Source organism: Phyllobates terribilis, unplaced genomic scaffold, assembly GCF_046119375.1.
Source record: "Phyllobates terribilis strain yellow unplaced genomic scaffold, ASM4611937v1 Scaffold_5__5_contigs__length_657084704, whole genome shotgun sequence".
In the NCBI taxonomy this organism is placed as follows: domain Eukaryota; kingdom Metazoa; phylum Chordata; class Amphibia; order Anura; family Dendrobatidae; genus Phyllobates; species Phyllobates terribilis.
Window position 1 is genome coordinate 103888888 of NW_027362765.1, and position 22960 is coordinate 103911847.

Consider the following 22960-nt stretch of genomic DNA (forward strand, 5'->3'; position numbering starts at 1 on the left):
ACCATGCCTGGCCCATATGCATAACCTTGTGGTTCAGCGGTTTCTCAAATCCTACCCGGAGCTGCCGGATCTGCTTGCTAAAGTATGCCTCCTGTGTGCCCATTTTAGAAAGTCAGCTACAGCTTCCGTCGCTCTTGCAGTGTTTCAGCAGCATTTGCAGCTTCTGGCTCACAGACTGGTGTGTGATGTCCCCACGCGTTGGAACTCTACACTGCAGATGTTGAGAAGGATTTGTGAGCAGAAAAGGGCAGTTGTTGAGTACCAGCATCAACAAGGCCATCGGTATTCAGTTCAGACTCCACACATAAGACCTCAGGAGTGGACATGGATGTCAGACATATGTACCATCCTCCAAAACTTTGAGGACTCCACCAAGATGGTGAGCGGCATTGATGCCATAATTAGCGTCACCATCCCGCTTCTCCGTCTTCTGAAACGCTCTCTGCTCACAATCAAAGAGGATGCATTGCCGGCGGAGCACGATGAGATGGAGCAAGGAACCATACAGGGTGATTACACACAGCCAAGCCTCATCTCATCCCAACGTTGATTGGGTGACAATGAGGAAGAGGAGGAGGAAGGACAGGAGCTAGTTTCATGCACTATAGTCTACCTGCACAGCTGTGATACCGTCTGTTCAGCGTGGATGGCCAGAGGACAGAGAGGAGGAGGAGGAGAGCGTGGTCAGTCATCCTCTTGGTGAGGACACGGAAGTCTTGCCTGTTAGTAGTCTGGCACGCATGGCTGAGTTTATGTTACGCTGCCTTTCCCATGACCCTCGCGTTCTCAAAATTTTGGGTGACAGTCATTACTGGTTGGTGACACTTCTAGACCCTGGCTACAAGGAGAACTTTATATCTCTTATTCCTGAGGCGGACAGGTCTACAAAAATGGGGCTGTACCAGAAGGCCCTTGTTGCGGAACTATTAACCCTCCATCACATACAATAGGCCTGACAGGCACATCTCTTTTACTTTCATTTCTCCTTCCTCACCAGAGGAAGACTCCCTCCCTCCAGGTAGTCTCCTGTCTCTAGCAGCTCTGTGAAACCTCATACCACAGTTGGATTGCAGAGCTTCAGGAGGACAGATATAACTGCGCTAATCTCTCAGGCTCATTGTATGTGAACACGTCACACTCAATAAGGTGGGTATTTTATGTTTTTATTCATCACAATTGTTTATTTAGCTTGTTTTATGAATGTATAGCACAAAGTGTGAGGATATTTCATAGAAATAAGGCAGATTAAAAAAGAAAGTGTGCTGCTCAGGCATATACAGTAGTTCCCTAACACATATTCCTTCTCTTGCTTCAGATTATCTGCTGAAATGGAGAGGAAAATGTACAATTTATCAAAAAACCTTGATGTTGAGGAAGTAACAAACATGCTGTTAGATGATGCAGACCCCACACTGAATGAGGATTTAGGAGAGGAAAGTGAGATTGATTCTCATGATGAGGTGGAAGTATGTGAAGTGGATTCTGAAACAGAGCAAGATGGTGACAGTAATGAGGATGAAGATGTAGAATCTTATTATATGGGAAAAGATAAAAAAAAACAATGGAACAAGAAGCCACTCCAGAAAAAAACGTAGGGAACCTCAAAACATTATTACTCACCTTCCTGCAGTTATAGGAACTGCAAGTAATGCAAAAACTGCAGTTGAATGCTGGAATAGTTTATTCACAGATGACATTCTGGACTCTATTGTCACATATACCAACCAATATATAGACATTATAAAGGACAAGTTCATCTGCAACAAAACCATCAAGGCCACAGATGAAATAGAACTGCATGCTTTTTTTGGATTATAATACCTTGCAGGAGCTTATAGGGCAAATAGACAAAGTTTGGAGGAACTTTGGAGTAAAGATGGGGATGGAGTTGAAAAATTTGGCCTTGTTATGTCCATAAACAGATTCAAGCTTCTAATTCGTTGCCTTCGGTTTGACGACAGAACTACCCGAACTGAACGTAAAACACATGACCGACTTGCTCCAATTCGTGATATATTCCAAAAATTTGTTGAAAACTGTAAAAAAAGCTATTGCCCTGGGGAGAATCTCACTACTGACGAAATGCTCCCTGGTTTTCGTGGTAAGTGTGCCTTTCGTCAATATATTCCATCAAAGCCTAACAAATATGGAATAAAAATGTATGCCCTTGTTGATGCCAGTAAGACCTACACTTACAACCTGGAAGTTTATGCAGGAAAACAACCAGAAGGTCCTTACTGTGTCAGCAACAAACCCAGTGATGTTGTAAAAAGACTCGCTGAGCCCTTATTTGGATCGGGTCGCAATATAACAGCTGACAATTGGTTTTTAAATTGTGATCTGATTGATTATCTGAAAATGCAGAAGCTTTCATATGTCGGAACTGTAAGAAAGAATAAAAAAGAATTGCCTACACAGTTTGTAAGTGTGAAAGGGAGACAACAGTACAGCAGTATGTTTGCATTCCATAATGGAAAGGTTTTGGTTTCCTATGTACCACAAGCAAAAAAAATTGTACTTCTTCTTTCAACACTTCATGATGATGATGCCATCGATCCTGGGACTGAGGCACAAAAAACCCCGGAGATAATTACATTTTATAATGCAACCAAAGGGGGTGTTGATACAGCTGATCAGATGTGCTCAACTTTCAACGTCAGCAGAAACACCAAACTCTGGCCAATGGTCATATTTTTTGCTATGTTGAATTTGGGTGGTATAAATTCACAAGTCATTTACCTTGAAAACAAGCTTGAACCACTCCGTAGACGATTCTATCTGAAAAAATTGGCCCATGAACTAGTGCTTGGAGAGCTACGCAGGAGAAGTATGAAAACAATCGGTATCCCCTCTCGCCTTCAAGTTCAGCTCAAAAGATTCCGCCCAGAAGATGATAGTGAAAATTCACCACCTGCACCACCTCCCAAAAGAAGGAGATGCACCACCTGCACCACGGAAAGCAGAATCAGAAGGCTTTCTAATTATGAATGTTACAAATGTCATAATGCAATCTGCCTGACACATGCAAAAATGATGTGTAATTCTTGCTCTTTGCTCTGCAAGTGTAATTTTTCTGGGGAAACTTCAGGATCTAATTCGGATTGAATATGTGTTTAATAGTACTTAAGGTACCTTAAAATTAAGTTTGTTTCCATAAATTTTCTTTGTAGAGTTTTTTGACAGAGTCGAACTGGGGACTATTTGGCGGGAGTTTTGAAATGTTTGTATTTCAGAGTTATTAGTTTTATGTTAAGTAAATGGTTTTTTTTTGCACCTGAGTATGTGTAGTCTCTTTTATTACATCCCTATGAAGGTCACTGATCACTTTTAGAGCACTGAAATTGCAAACATTAGATATTATAGGTATTTTTCTAGCCTGCGCCTGACAGTCACATTGTATGTGAACTCGTTAGAACCGATATTGTATGTGACGGAGGGTTAAAAAAATTCCCATCTGAAAACGCTGGCGGCAGAGGGCACACTTCATTGGACAACCAAGGAGTACAGGCGAGTGTTATGATCTGCAACATGTACTAAGGAAAGATAGGGGAAAGCTGTCCCTACAGTAAGACTAAGCTGAATCCCTACGATGTAGCGGGCTGCCTGTTCCTAATGAACAGACCCGCCTTAGTCCTCGGCTAGTCTGAACGAAGACCTATAGAACTAAGGGAGGGGTTCCTAAAAGAACTAAGGACTGGAACAAAAATGGGACACCCCCTAAACAGAAGTTGTTGCAGAACTCAAAAAGACAAACTGACAAAAAGTACTAGAAATCCCAGAGGACCAAGCGAACTGACAGAGATAAGCACCGAAGCACCAGGCTAGCAAAACAGTCAAACAACACTGAAGTCCAGCACAGCCATAAGGGCTCAGCTGGAATATAAAGGCAGATGGTCACGTGACCGCAAAACACAAGATAGAAAAAACTAACAGGAGGGTTCTAACAGCGAGAGAGACACAACTTCAATGCAGCAGAGGCAGGGGAACACTGTCAAAGTTCTGGGAGAGTTTTCTCAGACCCTCCCATCGCACAGGCCCTGAGGCGCGAGGTACTCTCACAAGGAGTGCAAAGTTTGGGAAGATGCTGAGGGAGTACCTTGCCGACCGTACCAACGTCCTCCGTGATTCCTCTGTGCCTTATAATTATTGGGTATCCAAGCTGGATACGTGGAATGAACTGGCTCTCTATGCCTTGGAGGTCCTGGCCTGCCCTGCCGCCAGCGTTTTATCAGAGCGGGTTTTTAGTGCCGCTGGTGGAATTATAACCGATAAGCGCATCCGCCTGTCAACTTAAAATGCTGACAGGCTGACTCTTATAAAAATGAACAAGGGCTGGATTGGGCCAAACTTCTCAACACCAACGAATGATAGCAGCATAACATAAACTCAAATCCAGTGTCTTTTCTTGGGAGGTGTATTCTCATGCACCTTTTCACACCCACATATGTGTATACGCTTCCTGATTTGGCTATTTGCTCTTGTCCTCCTATGGCGCCCCTGAGGGTTCAGTCGCCACAGGGGTACTGCACCTCAGAATGAGGTGTGGTATCTCCTCTCCAGGATAAGGATGGAGTACCTCACAGGACCCCTACCACACACTCAACACTACACCACTCCAGTTCTGTAGGGGGCCTAAAAGCACCATAGTGCTGTCCCGGTCCTGAATGGAGGAGTTGGGGGAACCAAAGTTAGGGGGAACCAAGTAGTGAGTGAGGGTGGAGGAAGCACTTTAGCACTTAATAGAATCATATATAACTGGAGGCCATTTTAATAACCGGGTCTTTAGTCGTCAGTCTTTGGGACGGCAGGTGAGCACAAGGCTGCAGCCGCCTCAGGGTCCACGGTTCCCGGTCTCAGACCTCGAGACGGGGGACTGGGGCAGAGTTAAAACCGGCTCTGTCCCCGGTCAGAGTCCAACCAAGAAGGCCCTGGAGGGGAGCAGAGGAGTTAAGCTCCACAGGAGAAAGGATCTCAGGGGGTGCGGACGGAGCGGAGTCGTCACCTGCATACCTTATTCTGGCCCTGCCAGAGAGACCCTGCCGCAAGAAGGGGTACCGGTCCCCGATTATCTGACTTTGCACTTCACGTCTCTGTCAGAAAAGACCGGAGGCTTATGTGGATCACAGGGGGATACGGATGGAGCGGAGTCGCCACCTGTATTCCTTAATCTGAGTTCATCCAGAGGGACCCGGCCTTATGCCAAGTTCTCACCACTAGTAACCAGAAAGGGCACCCAGTCGGTCCGGGAGCTACAAGCTACCCATCAAGGACATCGCAGTACCCATACGGGACACAGTGGGGGACACAAGGCGGGAAAAGCTTCACAAGGAGAGGAACACTTTACAAGCACGGGGTCCTGTCAAGCGCTCCTGAAATACCTGGAGTGTGCTGAACCCCACCCTGGCGGCCGCAGCTCGCCGTGTGACAGCAGAGAGAAGCTCTGAGCTGGGAAAGCACTACCGTGAGTAAAGACTTGGATGACTTCAAATCCTGCCTCTGTCTCTTCTTTCCTCCGCGGCTCTGCACCCGCCAGCGCTCTGTTCTGCGTCCCTTCTCCTACGCTGTCCTGAGGCCCTGCTCCACCTGTGGGGAGCCGCCCCAACTAAGCTGCCCGAACACCGGCCTCAGAGGACTGTTGCAGCGCTGGTGATCCTCACCAGACACCACGGGTGGCGTCATGAACTTTCCCTTTCCCATACACCTTTTCTCCCATTCCTTGTTGCTTTTAAGAGTGACCCCAGGGTACGGCCCCGGGAGCCGGCCACTGCGACATCCCCCAAAACCAAACAGCAAGGCCCAGGCGCCAAGTCCCCATCCCTTGGGCACGTCACTCCTCCTTCTCCTCATCCTCCACCACAATATCACCAGGGTGACCGTGGTCCGTGATGCAACACCCACATAATTTTTTAAAAGGGTGTTTATGATGCCCGTAAAAAAATTTTTTTAGACAGTATGTTCATGTATACCCCCCAGGGGTAAATGTTTGTCAGCCCATACACTTAGTGCATGGGCATTACAAGTATAGGAGGCCTGCTCCTTTCTAATGGGAACATTTTTTTATGAGGCCCTCCTCCACGTCTCTTCCAAGGGTCATTGAAGTGCCTCCAAATTTTTGGCAGCCCTTGCATTTACTGCATAGGCCAACACTATGGGAGACTCTCTCCTTTCTAATGGGAATTTGTCGTTACTGTGGCCCTGCTCTATGTGTCTTAAAATTCTTAGTCGGGTTTTTCCTAAAATTGGTCAGCTGTTGGACTCACTGCATACCCTATAACTGTATAGCAGACCCTCTTCTTTCAAATGGGAACATGTTGCACCTTGTTGCTGTGGCCCTGCTCTATGCGTCTTTAAATTCTTAGTGGGGTTTTTCCTAAAATTGGTCAGCCGTTGGACTCACTGCATACCCTATAACTGTATAGCAGACTCTCTCCTTTCTAATGGGAATTTGTCGTTACTGTGGCCCTGCTCTATGTGTCTTTAATTTCTTAGTGCGGTTTTTCCTAAATTTGGTCAGCCGTTGGACTCACTGCATACCCTATAACTGTATAACAGACCCTCTCCTTTCTAATGGGAATATGTCGTACCTTGTTACTGTGGCCCTGCTCTGTGTGTCTTTAAATTCTTAGTGGGGATTTTCCTAAAATTCGTCAGCCGTTGGACTCACTGCACACCCTATAACTGTATAGCAGACTCTCTCCTTTCTAATGGAACATGTCATACCTTGTTACTGTGGCTCTGCTCTATGTGTCTTTAAATTCTTAGTGGGATTTTTTCTAAAATTCATCAGCCGTTGGACTCACTGCATACCCTATAATTGTATAGCAGACCCTCTCCTTTCTAATGGGAACATGTCGTACCTTGTTACTGTGGCCCTGCTCTATGTGTCTTTAAATTCTTAGTGGGGTTTTTCCTAAAATTCGTCAGCCATTGGACTCACTGCATACCCTATAACTGTATAGCAGACCCTCTCCTTTCTAATGGGAATTTGTCATTACTGTGGCCCTGCGCTATGCGTCTTTAATTTATTAGTGGGGTTTTTCCTAAATTTGGTCAGCCTTTGGACTCACTGCATACCCTATAACTGTATAGCAGACCCTCTCCTTTCTAATTGGAATATGTCATACCTTGTTACTGTGGCCCTGCTCTATGTGTCTTTAAATTCTTAGTGGGGTTTTTCCTAAAATTGGTCAGCCGTTGGACTCACTGCATACCCTATAACGATATAGCAGACCCTCTCCTTTCTAAGGGGAACATGTCGTACCTTGTTACTGTGGCCCTGCTCTATGTGTCTTTAAATTCTTAGTGGGGTTTTTCTTAAAATTGTCAGCCGTTGGACTCACTGCATACCCTATAACTGTATAGCAGACCCTCTCCTTTCTAATGGGAACATGTCGTACCTTGTTACTGTGGCCCTGCTCTATGTGTTTTTAAATTCTTAGTGGGATTTTTCCTAAAATTGGTTAGCCGTTGGACTCATTGCATACCCTATAACTGTATAGCAGACCCTCTCCTTTCTAATGGGAACATGCCGTACCTTGTTACTGTGGACATGCTCTATGTGTCTTTAAATTCTTAGTGGGGTTTTTCCTAAAATTCATCAGCCGTTGGACTCACTGCATACCCTATAACTGTATAGCAGACCCTCTCCTTTCTAATGGGAACATGTCGTACCTTGATACTGTGGCCCTGCTCTATGTGTCTTTAAATTCTTAGTGGGGTTTTTCCTAAAATTCGTCAGCAGTTGGACTCACTGCATACCCTATAACTGTATAGCAGACCCTCTCCTTTCTAATGGGAACATGTCGTACCTTGTTACTGTGGCCCTGCTCTATTTGTCTTTAAATTCTTAGTGGGGTTTTTCCTAAAATTGGTCAGCCGCTGGACTCAATGCATACCCTATAACTGTATAGCAGACTCTCTCCTTTCTATTGGGAACATGTCGTTACTGTGGCCCTGCTCTATGTGTCTTTAAATTCTTAGTGGGGTTTTTCCTAAAATTGTCAGCCGTTGGACTCACTGCATACTCTATAACTGTATAGCAGACCCTCTCCTTTCTAATGGGAACATGTCGTACCTTGTTACTGTGGCCCTGCTCTATGTGTCTTTAAATTCTTAATGGGGTTTTTCCTAAAATTGTCAGCCATTGGACTCACTGCATACCCTATAACTGTATAGCAGACCCTCTCCTTTCTAATGGGAACATGTCGTACCTTGTTACTGTGGCCCTGCTCTATGTGTCTTTAAATTCTTAGTGGGGTTTTTCCTAAAATTGGTTAGCCGTTGGACTCACTGCATGCCCTATAACTTTATAGCAGACCCTCTCCTTTCTAATGGGAACATGTCGTACCTTGATACTGTGGCCCTGCTCTATGTGTCTTTAAATTCTTAGTGGGGTTTTTCCTAAAATTCGTCAGCCGTTGGACTCACTGTGTGGCACCCCAGGGGTTTGGTTGCCACAGTAATAGAAATATTATGTCTGAGAGCAAGTGGGAGGTTTCTCTGGTCAGGAGCCCTTAAGCATGCAACACTTCCTGCCCAGACCTGGGAGGGGAGGAATCTGCACTTATAAACTGGGTCTGGGGCGGGATTAGTGAGTTGAGTCAGAGCCTGGAGACAGTTCCAGACACAGGGAGAGTTACAGCAGGAGCTCTGTAGGAGCAGTAGCTGAAGACCAGGGGCTGGAGCTGAGCAGAGCTCGCCCTGGCAGAAGAAACCAAGTACCGGACACCGGAGTCCGAGGCTGTGGGGACTGATATCCACCCAGCAGCAGAAACCAGCCGGCAGGGGATTCCAGGTCCTCTGGCCATAGAAGCCCGGAGGCTCAGTCACAAGGAAGGGACCAGCACCGCCATCCAGGAGCGGAGGCTAACAGAAGGCCCCAAGTCACCAGCCATACGGGTGAGCACCACACGGTATACTCAGGGACGTGGGCTACTTCTACCCGCTTACAGCAAGGTAGCCAGAAAGAGTGCAGATAGACGGGGAGGCCTACAACTCCATCTGGCCAGGGGAACTCCTGTTTGCTCGCAGCCTGACCAGGCCCCTTATGTTAGCCAGTACTCCCGGGAGGGTCTGCCTTAATATCACCAGTAAAGACCCTGAACTGCACTGCAAAGACTCTGAGTCGTTCCTGCTTCATCGCCGCACCAGCACTACTAGTGCCGGGACGCCCGCGCACCATCACTCCCATCATCCACATTCCCTGCCCTGAGGCTATACTCCTCCCGTGGGGAGTTATCCCATCTTTTGCTGCGCACACCACACCAGCCTCAGCGGACTGCCTCGCAGCGGCGGTACACCCTGACCGCAATCCACGGGTGGCATAGTCGGACAATTAACCTAAAAACCCCACAAAATACTGCCATCAGCCTGACCACCCTGAGCCAGGGGACCGGGTCACCGCCACGGATTCTACAACCCCCAGAGACCCGGCTCCGGGTATCCCACACACGTCCACACTAGGCCCAGGGGGCGCGTCAGCTTTGGCGTAGTCGGCAGGATTTCGTGCCCGCAACCACCGGGTACTGCGTGCCTTCAAAAGACTGTCATACCTGCCGTGGTGCACGTCCCCGCCATCCGGAGCCGTTTCCCGCCATCTTCAAAAGTTTCCCGCCATCTTCAAAAGTTTCCGCAGTCGTTTTCCCGCCATCGGACGCCATCTTCGGGACGCCGCGCGGGAAGAAGAGGGGCGTGGACGCCGAAAGCGTGCGAGACCCGAAGCTCCGCCCCACGCATCGACGCTGCGCAAGGTCCTGGTACGGGAGAGAGAGCAACGCTGACGTCACCAGAGCGCGACGCAAGGTCCTCCACCCTGACGATCGTCTGCAGAGCCGCGGCCTACGGAGAAGAAGCAACAGAAAGTAGGCCACACTTAACTAGGGGGAAGATGACGGATACGGAGGGACCCTCTACCACTAGCGCGACCGCTGCAGCAGTAATGCCATTTACAATGCCCTATATCCCCGGAGCGGCCTGGCTGCCCCAGTACTCAGGGGAGTCGCATACCCTAAGCGACTTTAAAGAGAGACTGTACAGCCTGTTTAAGGTATACCCCCTGACAGAAGGACAAAAAGTGAGCATATTGGTAGGCCAGCTAATCGGGGCAGCCCAACGTGAAGTAAAGTCCTGGTCAGTCCGGGACAAGGAGACTGTAAAAGAAATCTTAACCCGCCTGAGGGACACTTTTGATACCCGTACCTCAGCAGAAATCAAAATGAAATATCTATGGGTGCAAGCAGCGGGCCCAAGACAGTATAAGAGACTATGCTTTGAATTTGCAAGAGGCCCTGGGAGCCATTAAACAGGCAGACCCTGACAGTGTGCGGAATGCAGATGAACTGTTAACTGAGCAATTCATTGAGGGTCTGCTGTTCAACGGCCACCGAACCCAGTTACGTGCAATGGCCTTGCAGAACCCTGGTTTAGACTTTGCAAAGTTCAAAGACAGGGCCATCCGGGTGCTCCGAGAACCGGCACCGGGTAGCGCTTAAACCCACCGGCGTCCTGCTATTACCTATCACCAGGAGGCGGCGACCTTGTCTACAGAGTCTGTAGGAGCTGGTGCGCAGGCTTTGGATAACAACCCGGCTACAGACCTGCACCATCAGGTCCAAGAGTTAACCAAAAGCGTAGCCGCGCTAACCAGAACTGTGCAGTCTTTACAGGTTTCCCCTCCAGGGAAGATCCAGCTGGCATCCGGACCGGAGGACGTCCCGTGGCGCCGACAGAGGAGGATCCCAACGTCCAGAGGAAGACCCAGCGACAGATACAACGAGGACGGACAACCCATCTGCCGCCGCTGCAATCAACCCGGACACATGGCAAGGTACTGTCATTTAAACGGGCACAACCTGGGATAGAGGGCCAACCCCCAGGCATAAGATCATCGGGCCAATCGAACTGGCGTGATAAATACGTAGGGGGACGTCCGGTCTTGCCTGTGGTACTGGATGGCATTCCTATGAGTGCCCTACTGGACACTGGGTCACAAGTGACTACCATCCCGTACGTGCTCTTTAAGCGGTACTGGAATGACTCGGACATAACCCGCTACCCAGATGATGACCTGAGTATCATCGCCAGCAATGGTCAGCCTGTGCCGCAGGTGGGGTTCAAAGAGGTGACCATTAAGGTCGGTAAAGTCGAACTGGCGGCACAAGGACTGATTATTGTGGACATAGACCGTCATGAGAGCCACCCTAGAATAACCTTGGGAACTAACGTGATTGAAAATTGTCTTGCAGAGGTGATTCTCATTTTACAGCAGGTTGCCAAGAACACCACTTCCAGCCAGCAGCGTGTGCTCCAAAAAGAGATCCGGGCACTGATGAAGCGGCAACAAGTGGAACTATCTGGTGGTGAGATAGGTAGCGTGAGAATGTGTGACCCGTTCGCTATTGCCATGCCCCCGAAAAGTGAGATGATGATCTGGTGCCGGGCAGCTATTGGTCTAAGAGGTAGAGACTACCAAGCAATGGTAGAACCCGTCTACTCAGACAGTAGGCCCACCATTTTGACAGCACGGGGGGTGGTCGATGTACGCCATGGGAGGGTGCCCGTCCGCATCATAAATATCGGGGAGAGAGAAGTATACCTGCCCCAGTATGCCACGCTAGCCAAATTGTTCACCATAAACGAAAATTCTGTAAGGGCCGTGGAACCCTTGCCTCCATCTCAACCAGAGGAAGGTAACAGCTCTAAGAAACAAATGGAGGACTGGTGTCAGCAACTGCATTTGGGTACTGACTCCACTCCCTCACACCAAAAACAGGGAGTCTACCGGGTGGTTCAGGAGTACGAAAGAGTCTTTAGTAAACACCCGCTAGACTTCGGGCGAGTAAAGGGGGTAGAACATCACATCCCAACAGGAGACCATCCACCCATAAAGGAAAGATACCGACCTGTACCCCCAGCACACTATCAGCATGCAAAGGGGATGTTGCGGGACATGAAGGATGCTGGGGTAATCAGGGACAGCTGTAGCCCCTGGGCAGCTCCACTAGTTCTAGTGAAAAAGAAGGACAACACAATGAGAATGTGTGTAGACTACAGAAAGGTCAACCGTATCACACACAAAGATGCGTACCCATTACCTAGAATAGAAGAATCTTTAGCTGCATTAAAATCTGCTAACTTCTTCTCCACTTTGGATCTTACTAGCGGGTACTGGCAGGTTCCTGTAGCAGAGGCGGACAAGGAGATGACTGCGTTCACCACCCCGATGGGTCTCAGCGAATTCAATTGTATGCCGTTCGGGCTCTGCAACACACCAGGAACCTTCCAGCGGTTGATGGAATGCTGTCTGGGACACCGGAATTTCGAGACGGTCCTGTTATACCTGGACGATGTCATTGTTTATTCCAAAACCTACGAGGACCATTTGAAACACCTGGCAGAAGTGTTTGATGCCCTGGCAAGCTACGGCCTAAAGGTGAAACCATCCAAGTGTCACCTGCTGAAACCAAAGGTGCAGTACCTGGGACACGTGGTGAGTGCTGACGGAGTGGCTCCCGACCCCGATAAGATCACCGTGATTAAAGACTGGCCAAGACCCTCCAGCATAAAGGAAGTGCGGCAGTTCCTCGGGTTGGTAGGCTACTACCGAAGATTCATTCCCGGTTTCACCAAAATGGCAGCCCCTATGCAGGACCTCCTGATAGGCCAATCCAGGAAGGCCAAAAACCAGATGCCGCCCTTCAGATGGGAAAAGCTGGAAGAGGAGTCCTTCCGCCAGCTGAAGATGGCCCTCACGGGGGAGGAAATCCTGGCGTACCCTGACTACAGCCAGCCCTTTATCCTCCACACGGACGCGAGCAACATCGGGCTAGGAGCCGTACTGTCCCAGATCCAGCAGGGGAAAGAACGGGTAATCGCTTACGCCAGCCGAAAACTACGGCCCACAGAGAGAAACCCTGAGAATTATAGCTCATTCAAGCTAGAGTTCCTGGCAGTGGTGTGGGCAGTGACCGAACGTTTCAAGCATTACCTTGCCTCTTCCAAGTTCACCGTGTACACGGATAACAACCCGTTGACACACCTGGACACTGCAAGACTTGGTGCCCTGGAGCAGAGATGGATGGCCCACCTGTCCAACTACGAATTCACCATCAAATACCGGGCGGGACGCTCAAATGCCAACGCGGATGTCCTGTCCAGAATGCCAAACTTATCAGACGTAGGGAAAGATCCAGAGGAACTGGAAGAAGTCGAACTCCCTGCGTTCCACCGTCATGAGATTACCCTGTATTCCCACCGTGTAAGGGACAGGCGCTCTGCCACGTTCAATCCCTTACCCCACTACACCTGGGCGGAGACACAAGACAGTGATCCCGCAGTCCATCTGGTGAAGGAAATGCTGAGACAGGCTGATGCCCGTCTTGACCCAGACGCTCCGGAGGAGACCAAGCAACTGTGGAAGGAGAAAAGCAGGCTGTTTCTTTACACGGAGAAGCTGTGCCGGAGAATGGTCAACTCTAGAACACATGAGCTGACCTGGCAGGTAGTGGTCCCAAGACGAGACGCGGCTATGGTTCTGGAGGCGTACCACGACGGAGCAGGACACTTCGGATGGAAGAAGCTTGAGTTCTTGTTGCGTGAACGGTTCTACTGGGTAGGCATGAGAGGAGCCATCGAGAGGTGGTGCAGAGACTGTGGCCCGTGCAACCTAAGAAGAAAGGACCGTGCCAGCCAGAAGAGTCCCCTGCAGCCCATCATCACCAGGCAGCCACTGGAACTGGTAGCCCTGGACCATGTGAAACTGGCTCCAAGCAAATCTGGGTACGTCTACGCCCTCACCATCGTAGATCACTACTCCTGGTTCCTAGTGGTGGTCCCTGTCAAGGACTTAATGGCCCAAACAGCAGCCAGGGCCTTCCAGCTGCACTTCTGCCGTCCACACGGGTATCCGGAGCAAGTGCTGACGGACCAAGGACCAGCCTTTGAAGCGGAGGTCTTCCAGGAGTTCTGCAATCTGTATGGCTGCAGGAAGATAAGAACAACTCCCTATCACCCACAGACCAACGGACTATGTGAGAAAATGAACCAGGTGGTGATGGACTTGCTGAAAACGTTGCCCCTGGAGGAACGCAGTCTGTGGCCTGAAAAACTGCCTGATTTGGTGGACTTGTACAATCACATCCCCGTAGGCTCCACCAACTGTACCCCGGCTTACCTAATGAGAGCAAGACCTGGTAAGCTGCCTATTGACCTGGATATGGGAGTCCTGACACCTGAGGACACCTCGCCAGAGGCAGACTGGGATACAGAACGGCAGCAGCAGTATCGGAAAGTACAGGAGAGCGTCGAGCGAAGTCTGTCTCAAGCAAGAGAAAGGCAAGAGAAGGCTTATAACCAGTATGCTCCCGCTGTTCCCCTGGTACCTGGAGAGCAGGTCTTGAAGAGAAAGAGACGGCTCCACAAGTTGGATGACCAGTGGGAGAAGGACCCGTACACCATACTGCCCTCAAGTCATGAGAACCCAAAAGTATGTGTCATCAGTAAGGATGGAGGAGAGACCACAGCCATTGTCTCCAGAGACCACCTGAAGAAGTGTCCCGAGCAGCTGCAAAGCCCTGATGAAGATCAAGAGAACCATCAACCCGCAGAGGAAAGGGAAGAAATGATCAGTACCGTACTCGGAGACTTTCCCCGGTCCTGGACTCAAATCAACAATGCAGTCGTGGTACCCGTCCTCACCTTTCTCCAGCCAGCCTCTCAAGGGCCTACAGAAGAACAGGGAGTGTCAGAAGAGCAGCCGGCCCAGGAAGCAGAAGAATCCATACCAGCAGCCCAGGGGAATCAACCCTCTGATAGTAGTGAGCCTGCCGTGCCCCTAGTAAGCCAAAGAGTACGCAGAAAGCTGCCAGGCCTACCCACAACACCTCCTACTCCCTGTAGTGCAGAACCAGATAGTGGGTTATGTAGGTCCACCAGGAGCACTAGAGGACAGATGCCCGCTCGCTGGAGAATCTAAAATATAATGTGAATTTGCTTGTAAATTGCCAATGTTGAAAAAGGTTTATGTTTTTGTTACCTGGTTACTAATTATGTTTCTCTAGTTGCCTTTCAGGTTTATTTGGACTGACAGGTTATGGACGCTGAGTTACCGGAACTACATTGTAGATAGTTGCACCTTGGTGCCTCTTGCGAAGATGGCCGCGGAAGAGAAAACCTGTCTGGCGTGGCCTCCTTGTGGCCCAAAGTAGCTAGCCTCAGCCTTGCAGTCACGCCCAGGGCCAACCCTTGGGGTTTGCTTTGGACAGGTCCCCTACTCTGTGCCAAGACTTCACCTTGTTGGGTGATATGGACACCCGGTTACGGACACGCCGTGACCTCTAAAGACTAAAGCTTATTGTATATATATTGTTGTATTATTGTTTATGCCCTGTATTTGTGTTTTCTTAAAAAATGTGTTTAGTCCCATAGTACTAAAATTTACTAGGGGGGAATGTGGCACCCCAGGGGTCTGGTTGCCACAGTAATAGAAATATTACGTCTGAGAGCAAGTGGGAGGTTTCTCTGGTCAGGAGCCCTTAAGCATGCAACACTTCCTGCCCAGACCTGGGAGGGGAGGAATCTGCCCTTATAAACTGGGTCTGGGGCGGGATTAGTGAGTTGAGTCCGAGCCTGGAGACAGTTCCAGACACAGGGAGAGTTACAGCAGGAGCTCTGTAGGAACAGTAGCTGAAAACCAGGGGCTGGAGTTGAGCAGAGCTCGCCCTGGCAGAAGAAACCAAGTACCGGACACCGGAGTCCGAGGCTGTGGGGACTGATATTCACCCAGCAGCAGACACCAGCCGGCAGGGGATTCCAGGTCCTCTGGCCATAGAAGCCCGGAGGCTCAGTCACAAGGAAGGGACCAGCACCGCCATCCAGGAGTGGAGGCTAACAGAAGGCCCCAAGTCACCAGCCATACGGGTGAGCACCACACGGTATACTCAGGGACGTGGGCTACTTCTACCCGCTTACATCAAGGTAGCCAGAAAGAGTGCAGATAGACGGGGAGGCCTACAACTCCACCTGGCCAGGGGAACTCCTGTTTGCTCGCAGCCTGACCAGACCCCTTATGCTAGCCAGTACTCCCGGGAGGGTCTGCCTTAATATCACCAGTAAAGACCCTGAACTGCACTGCAAAGACTCTGAGTCGTTCCTGCTTCATCGCCGCACCAGCACTACTAGTGCCGGGAAGCCCGCGCACCATCACTTCCATCATCCACATTCCCTGCCCTGAGGCTATACTCCTCCCGTGGGGAGTTATCCCATCTTTTGCTGCGCACACCACACCAGCCTCAGCGGACTGCTTCGCAGCGGCGGTACACCCTGACCGCAATACACGGGTGGCGTAGTCGGACAATTAACCTAAAGACCCCACAAAATACTGCCATCGGCCTGACCACCCTGAGCCACGGGACCGGGTCACCGCCACGGATTCTACAACCCCCAGAGACCCGGCTCCGGGTATCCCACACACGTCCACACTAGGCCCAGGGGGCGCGTCAACTGCATACCCTATAACTGTATAGCAGACCCTCTCCTTCCTAATGGGAACATGTCGTACCTTGATACTGTGGCCCTGCTTTATGTGTCTTTAAATACCTTAGTGGGGTTTTTCCTAAAATTCGTCAGCCGTTGGACTCACTGCATACCCTATAACTGTATAGCAGACCCTCTCCTTTCTAATGGGAACATGTCGTTATTGTGGCCCTGCTCTATGTGTCTTTAAATTCTTAGTGGGGTTTTTCCTAAAATTGTCAGCCGTTGAACTCACTGCATACTCTATAACTGTATAGCAGACCCTCTCCTTTCTAATGGGAACATGTCGTACCTTGTTACTGTGGCCCTGCTCTATGTGTCTTTAAATTCTTAATGGGGTTTTTCCTAAAATTGTCAGCCATTGGACTCACTGCATACCCTATAACTGTATAGCAGACCCTCTCCTTTCTAATGGGAACATGTCGTACCTTGATACTGTGGCCCTGCTCTATGTGTCTTTAAATTCTTAGTGGGGTTTTTCCTAAAATTGGTTAGCCGTTGGACTCACTGCATACCCTATAACTGTATAACAGACCCTCTCCTATCTAATGGGAACATGTCGTACCTTGTTACTGTGGCCCTGCTCTATGTGTCTTTCAATTCTTAGTGGGCTTTTTCCTAAAATTCGTCAACCGTTGGACTCACTGCATACCCTATAACTGTATAGCAGACTCTCTCCTTTCTAATGGGAACATGTCGTTGCTGTGGCCTTGCTCTATGTGTCTTTAAATTCTTAGTGGGATTTTTCCTAAAATTCGTCAGCCGCTGGACTCACTGCATACCCTATAACTGTATAGCAGACCCTCTCCTTTCTAATGGGAACATGTCGTACTTGTTACTGTGGCCCTGCTCTATGTGTCTTTAAATTGTTAGTTGGGTTTTTCCTAAAATTGGTCAGCCGTTGGACTCACTGCATACCCTATAACTGTATAGCAGGTCCTCTCCTTTCTAATGGGAACATGTCATACTTGTTACTGTGGCCCTGCTCTGTGTGTCTTTAAATTCTTAGTGGGGTTTTTCCTAAAATTGGTCAGCCGTTGGACTCACTGCATACCCTATAACTGTATAGCAGACTCTCTCCTTTCTAAATGGAATTTGTCGTTACTGTGGCCCTGCTCTATGTGTCTTTAAATTCTTAGTGGGGTTTTTCCCAAATTTTGGCAACCCTTGCAGTCACAGCATGGGCATTACCACTATAGGAGACCCGCTCCTTTATAAAAGGAACTTTTTTTTTTTTAACTGAGACCCTCTTCTATGTCTCTTCAAAGGTGTATTGGGTTGCGTCCAAATTTTTGGCAGCCCCTGCAGTCACTGGATACGCAATAACAGTATAGGAGACCCACTTGTTAATAATAAGAAAAACAAAGCATAGCCGGCTGATGGCTCTCTAACAATAGTGAGGGCCGACTGCTGGCCTTTTAAGAATAGTAAGGGCCGTCTGATGGCCCTATAAAAATAGGCTTTATGACTTTCAGAGTCCCTCCATCATAAATAAAACAGGATGTGTCTGATGATGTGTCACACACCAAATTGTCAGATAAGGTTGTTATATGTTAAAATGACATTTCCCCGTGAATGCATTTGTCTTAAAAAATAACGTAAAAAAACCAAAACAATAGGATCTTTCTTTAGTATAAAAAATAGCGTCACCAATTTAACCTCAATGTAATCACATTGTTCAGCTCATGCACCTCCTCCTCCATCTCCGAAATGACTACATCAGTCACAAGCTGACAGCACTGCAGCACTGCCTTGGCCAAGCGGCAACAGGCTGTGCTTAAGATAATATGCTTAATGCTTATGTTTTGCTCACGCCCGGACTGACTGGCGTGAGCGTGGTTAGTGATCCCACTGGACCATGAACCGAGGAGTGCCTGGAGGGGCGTGACTAAGTATCAACTTGGTCCGACCAAGGTCACACGGTGGCTCAGTCGACTCCATGAACCAGGGAGGAACCGAGCAGAGGGACCAGGTGCTACTCCAGGTCAGACCCCGGTCAAAGCTTTTGATCCACACCAGGGAATGCAACAACAGGCTGGTTACGCTGGCATACAGACTGGTGGGTACTGGCAGGCACGGCTGGTATGCAGACAGGTGGGTACTGGCAGGCACGGCTGGTGTGCAGACAGGTGGGTACTGGCAGGCACGGCTGGTGTGCAGACAGGTGGGTACTGGCAGGTAGGAACGCAGGCAGGATAGGGACCAGTACAGACTGGGATACAGGAACAGAGCCGCAGGTGCGGTAGACAAGCAGAGGAGAACAAAACCCGCAGGTGCGGTAGACAAGCAGAGCAGAGCAAAACCCGCAGGTGTGGCAGACAAGCAGAGCAGAGCAAAACCCGCAGGTGCGGTAGACAAGCAGAGCAGAGCAAAACCTGCAGCTTCGGTAAACAAGCAGAGCAGAGCAAAACCCGCAGGTGCGGTAGACAAGCAGAGCAAAACCCGCAGGTGCGGTAGACAAGCAGAGCAGAGCAAAACCAACAGGAGCGGTAAACAAGCAGAGCAGAGCAAAACCCGCAGGTGCGGTAGACAAGCAGAGCAAAACCCGCAGGTGCGGTAGACAAGCAGAGCAGAGCAAAACCCGGAGGTGCGGTAGACAAGCAGAGCAGATCAAAACCCGCAGGTGCGGTAGACAAGCAGAGCAGAGCAAAACCCGCAGGTGTGGTAAACAAGCAGAGCAGAGCAAAACCCGCAAGTGCGGTAGACAAGCAGAGCAGAGCAAATACACACAAGGTACTTACAATGAAGTAGCGAGTGGACACTAAACTCACAAACAGAAGTACAGAGACAACGAGTTGGAGTTAGGTGCAGGTTCAGACACTGCAGGAAAAGGGAAGATATGGACATAGAGACAAACAAGTAACGGGCTAGGACACTGTTCAGACAGGAACTGAATCAGGAACAAGATACAGGAATGAGCCTGGGAACTCAGCCCCCAGGGTGGCGGAAACAGACTAGAAGTCACAGATACAGGTAACGGGCCTGGGCATGCAGCACCCAGGGTGGCGTAACAGACTAGAAATCACAGATACAGGTAACAGGCCTGGGTATACAGCCCCCAGGGTGGCGGAAACAAACAAGATACAGGACAGGACCTGGCAACTCAGTTGCACAGAACACACTGAAAGAAAGTGTTGTTCAGGCACCTCCTACTGGGTGAAGGGGGTTTAAGTATCCCGTGACTCATAGCAATAGGCTGGGGACGCATTAGGACTGTGCACACAGTAACTATAAGAAATAGGCAGTAACCGTGCCGCCGCCCTAAGCAATCAGACAAGAGACATGCACACAGCATGTACTGGAGAAAAGTGTGCAGCCTGGACTCATAGGTAAGATGGTGGTCTTGCATGGTGGGAGGTGGTAAGCCATGCCAGCATGCCGCCAGGGATGTTACTACTTAATTGACAAACCGCCCAGCGCTGCAGAGTTGTTGAAAGCTGTAACACAGCAGCCTGATCTGTGGCTCTCACCGCTGACCATACAGCCAGGCATGGTCGTGTGTGACAATGGGCGGAACCTGGTAATGGAGAAATGACAGCCAGAGTAGATACGGTTTCCCTCTATACCAGTCCTTTCACCGAGCTAAAGAATATGAATGTGGTGAAATACAACTCCCACTGAGAAGCTGTTTCAGATTGAAAAACATTGTGCCCACCAGAGGATTTGATTCTGAGGGATAACCTTTCTCACCTGCTCAAGAGCCCCATAGCAACTGCAAAGTTAGCGCTATCATGAACTCTCCTGAGGTAGAAGCCAAGGCACACCAGAGGATTCTCTGGTGGGACCGTTCAACCCTGCCGGGAAGCAGTCCTTGCTAAGAAAAGTGTGTGGGAAGGTTCCTGGACACTCTATTTTTACTGAGGAGGAAGCACATGAAAACATGGGGAGAACATACAAAGTCCTTGCAGATGTTGTCCTTGCTGGGATTTGAACCCAGGATCCCAGCGCTGCAAGGCTTCAGAGCTAACCACTGATCCAGTGTGCTGCCGTTCACCCTCTAATATCTAACAGGCTGGAGAAACTTGCACCTACTGCCACTCTATCTTCAGCTCCTTTGTGAGAAAATGTATTTGGGCAGCCACTCAGTCTACCAAAAAAAATTCCTGAGAAGGAAATTGGGGATGGCTTCGCTACTGGTACTGGGGGCAATGCTAATACCATGGCGTCGTACCATAGTTTGCTGGAAATATTCCAGGCTGGTATGAGGCAAGCAAACTCCCACAGAAAAGTACCAGCAGTAATGTTCAGGCCACATTTCAAGTGCAAGCAGCTTTAGAGGACTTCCTGGGAGAAATGACACACAGGGTAGATACGGTTTCCCTCTATGCCAGTCCTTTCACCGAGCTAAATACAACTCTCAGCAAAAAAAGTTGTGGACTGGCTCCGTACTGTCCCTGGCCACATTCACCTGTCCACGTGTTTGTGGTTAGGCGGTCCTTCCCAGTAAGTGCACTGGGGAGGGCACGGGTAATGTTGTGGGACCCGTGCTTGTGAAAGGCGGAGGCGACACTGGGAGAAACAGTGGCAGCTGGGGACCGAGTATGGACTCCCGGCTGCCGCCGGCATGAGGTTGTGAAAAGCTTCCGCCTCCAAGAGCTTAGAAGGCCATATTTCAAGTGCAAAGAGCTGCCCATAAATCTGGCAGTTTAGTGTTGCGGCCTATGGGTGGGTGGGTGGCTGGCTGCATACTTGCACTTGCATTCCAAGTAACAGAAAACTAAGCAGATGGTGGCCTCTATCATCATCATGGCCTCACCTCGGCACTATGAACTCTCCTGAAGGAGAAGCCAGGGCCCGTCGGAGGAGTCTCCGGTTCTCTGGTGGGCCCGTCCAACCCTGCTGAAAAGCAGCCCTGGCTAAAAAAAGTGTGGGGGAAGGTTCTCAGACACTCTATGGCTGCTTTTTTAATGTGGATCAGCCATGCTTATGCATGTTATTTCTCAAAACGCATTACAGATCAGGCCATTGTCCAACTCTGTATTCAAGAAATTAAATGCGCAAAGAAAGATGTGTGTGTGTCAAAGCACCGCTGACAAGTGCGAGTTGATGTTGGACAGGCTGCCATTGCTTCTGCAACAAGCTCAATTACAGGACTTCCTGGGAGAAATGACACGCAGGTTAGATATGGTTTCCCTCTATGCCAGTCCTTTCACCGAGCTAAATACAACTCTCAGCAAAAAAAGTTGTGAACTGGCTCCATACCGTCCCTGGCCACATTCACCTGTCCACGTGTTTGTGGTTAGGCGGTCCTACCCAATAAGTGCACTGGGGAGGGCACAGGTAATGTTGTGGGACCCATGCTTGTGGAAGGCGGAGGCGATACCGGGAAATATAGTGGCAGCTGGGGACCGAGTATGGACACCCGACCGCCGCCGGCATAAGGTTATGAAAAGCTTCCGCCCCACGAGTTTAAAAGGCCACATTTCAAGTCAAGCAGCTGTCAAAAATTTGGCAGTATAGTATTGCAGCCTGTGGGTGGGTGGGTGGCTGCCTGCATACTTGCGCTTGCATTCCAAGGAATGGGGTAGGGACAACTGAACACTGCAGTGGGACAATGACGTGGACTGTGATTATTGCAAGTCTGCAACGACAGATGCATGGCGGGAGGCATATTCGCATGCACCAAGGATCACTTATGATGGGCACACTTTTAGGCACTGGGAGTCAGAGATGCTTCCAGAGGTCTTCCCCATGCTGTTCCCATGCCTTTTCAGCACTGTATGCATGTGTCTGATGATGTGTCACACACCATATGGCCAGATAAGGTTGTAAAATGTTGAAATTACATTTCCTGGTGAATGCATTTGTCTTGGTTGAAAGCAATGCAAAAGTGCAAAAACGCATCAAAAACGCTATGTGTGAACATAGTCCAAGTTGTGGAGGAGTATTTTTGTTTTTGGTTATTTATTTTGCCTTATATCCTAGAATCATAGAATGGTAGAGTAGGAAGGGACCTCCTGGGTCATCTGGTCCAACCCCCTGCTCAAAGCAGGATTCACTAAATTATCTCAGACAGATGTCTGTCCAGCCTCTGTTTGAAGACGTCCATTGAAGGAGAACTCACCACCTCTCGTGGCAGCCTGTTCCACTCATTGATCACCCTCACTGTCAAAAAAATTTTTCTAATATCTAATCTGTGTCTCCTCCCATTCAGTTTCATCCCATTGCTTCTAGTCTTTCCTTGTGCAAATGAGAATAAAGATGATCCTTCTACAATGTGACAGCCCTTGAGATATTTGTAGACAGCTATTAAGTCTCCTCTCAGTCTTCTTTTTTGCAAGCTAAACATTCCCAAATCCTGTAACCGTTTCTCATAGGAAATGGTTTGCAGACCAGTCACCATTCTGGTCGCTCTTCTCTGAACTTGCTCCAGTTTGTTGATGTCTTTTTTAAAATGTGGTGCCCAAAATTGGACACAGTATTCCAGATG